This window comes from Empidonax traillii, unplaced genomic scaffold, assembly GCF_003031625.1.
Source record: "Empidonax traillii isolate 1590-97213 ecotype Southwest subspecies unplaced genomic scaffold, ASM303162v1 scaffold808:size486820, whole genome shotgun sequence".
Lineage (NCBI taxonomy): Eukaryota > Metazoa > Chordata > Aves > Passeriformes > Tyrannidae > Empidonax > Empidonax traillii.
The window spans coordinates 57,450-59,777 of record NW_020956001.1 but is presented as its reverse complement, the minus strand read 5'-3'; the positions used below and the strand labels follow the sequence as shown (position 1 = coordinate 59,777).

At 38.8% G+C, this 2,328-nt stretch overlaps 1 protein-coding gene across 3 annotated transcripts in view; it reads right to left on the bottom strand.

Moving 5' to 3' along the window:
* TTBK1 (tau tubulin kinase 1) overlaps nt 1–2,328 on the bottom strand; it is a 104,040-nt gene that overhangs the window by 59,939 nt on the left and 41,773 nt on the right. The gene's annotated exons all lie outside the window — the stretch shown is intronic.

The following is a 2,328-nucleotide window of genomic DNA, read 5'->3' as shown; positions in this document are numbered from 1 at the left end:
CACAGATTTTTTTTTTTCTCTTTTTCAAAATCAAAGGTATTTTCAAAATAGAAAAGTGACCAAAAATTGTAAGGCAAGACGTAAGTTAAAAAAATCCCTAAACTCAAACAAGAAATGCACAGCATCCTAAAGGCCTGGCTCATTAGCTGTATTACTAGAAAGTCATTCAGTGTCTTTCTGAAAAGGTGACAAGTGAGACTGAGGCTATGAATTTCAGAGGATATGAAAACAGCTAATGCTTTTTATGGTACTATTCATAAAGTATGACAATGCTTCTGAAACTGCAAGAAACTGCATAGAACCTACTTGAGTAGAAAATGTCTTGTTAATAATTGAATATGACTGAAAGCAAAATTGAGACATGCTTCCAGAAAATAAGAAAGTGAGCCCCTTCCCTCACTTATCTCAGGACCAAATTCCCAAAAAACTGGGCTCATGTCATAAATGATCATGTTACAACTCTGGAAATTGTATTCTTCATGGATAAAGGAAAAGAAAGAGAACAGAGAAAGAAGAATCTGCCTTACTGGATCGAAATAATCTCTTTGGTGAAATAATTTATAAAGTTCTTATTAAAAAATCCCAAACAAACAAACACAAAAACCCCACAAAAATTCTCATTTCACTTGCCTTCATACCCTCCTAATCACTTCCATCTCCTTCCTAATCCACACTGCGTTACTTGGGCAGCAATCACAATATGCTTCTCCAGACAAATGTCTTGGTCTGATAAGTGGGACTAACAGTGGTATCAGGCAGCAGGGACACAAAAGGACTGAACAGCCTGGTGAATATTTTATAATGTTAAATGGCATTTAAGTCAATATTTATCTGGGTTTTATTGTATCTTTTCTGTCAAAAAGCCTCCCCTCCTGAAGTGTGGCATAGGAGAATAAGCATATTAGATATATGAGACTACCCCATAAGATCCTCCTATATCCCAAACAAACTGAGACATTTTACCCCTTTCAGCAGAGCATACCCCCAACACTCTGGGGATTGCATGTATTTTTTTAGGAAAAGATTATACGTCATTCACCCTTCCATGAGACCCATCTGTGGTCAGCAAGCAACAACCACCAAACTGACCAGAATTACAAACAACCTTCTCCAAGTCCTGCGTTCCGAAAAAGCCCCCCCTCACCCACACCAACCCAAGCAGGACACAGCTTGCAAGACACAGCTAAAGAATCTTTTGCCCTGGAAAATGCCAAAGCTGGATGTAGAGCTTTTTCCAAAAACAGGACCTGGGAGAAAAATAAAAGTGAAGTAATTTTAAATTAGAGTGAGAAAGGGAAAAAAAAAAAAAAAAGAGGATTCAAAAGAAGATACATCTGGAAAAATTAGTTTCTTTAATTGCAAAGAAAGAACAGTGTTCAAACAATGGACTTGAAATACAGATATAAACCGTAGCTGCTTCACTTAAGCAATTACGAAATTTTGCAGGAAACTAAATACCAGTTTTAATACATAATGGGCTTGAATTCTGACTGCAGAAAAAGGAAAGGAGTGGGGCTACATCTTGTAAAGGGCAACATGGAGAAGGGTTATCCCTAAACTAAACAGCATTGACATGAAAGACCAGTAGTACATAAAGTGTGTCTTTTTAAGGATAAGATGCAGGCACAACCCTTGGAGCCGCTCCCATCTACAGGTAAAAAGTAAACACTTGCAAGGTCCAACTGAAAAGACTCATAAAAAAAAAAAGAAGAAAAATCCCCCAGGTATTCATCTACTAAAGACACAAAATCTGCTCCTTTGCTTTCTTCCCACTCCCAATCACCCCCTGCACTACAGAGCCTCTGTATTTTGCTTGCACATTGTCAACATTTTCCAGAACAACAATTATCTTGCAGATGGAAAAGGTGTGTAGACCAAAAGGCATAAGCCTAGGATGATAAACAGAGAGATTGTATGAGCCCTCTCTGCTGGCACTGTGTTCTGAAATAAATCCAGGAATTCTCTGACAGATACCTAGACCATCTTGAAGCTTTACATATTCTTATGAGTGACATCAGATGACACAGTGTTGGTAAAAGGACTAAAGATAACACCCATGTTACATGGTGCAAGTTATGGTCCCTGCCCTTACCTCTACTCCAAGCAGGCACACTGAAACACTCCTGGTAGGAAATCTTGACATGGGCAATATATACCAAACCAAAACCAGGCAAGGGTGAGGACAGCATACAGGCTGCAACTTACAGTAAGCTCAGCCTCAGAGATCAGGTCAGCCTTTAATTTCTAGCACTTATTTTATAAAAAGATTTAAGAATACACCAACCTGTATCCCCAGACCACAGAGAACTGGACTAGACCAGTCCCCTG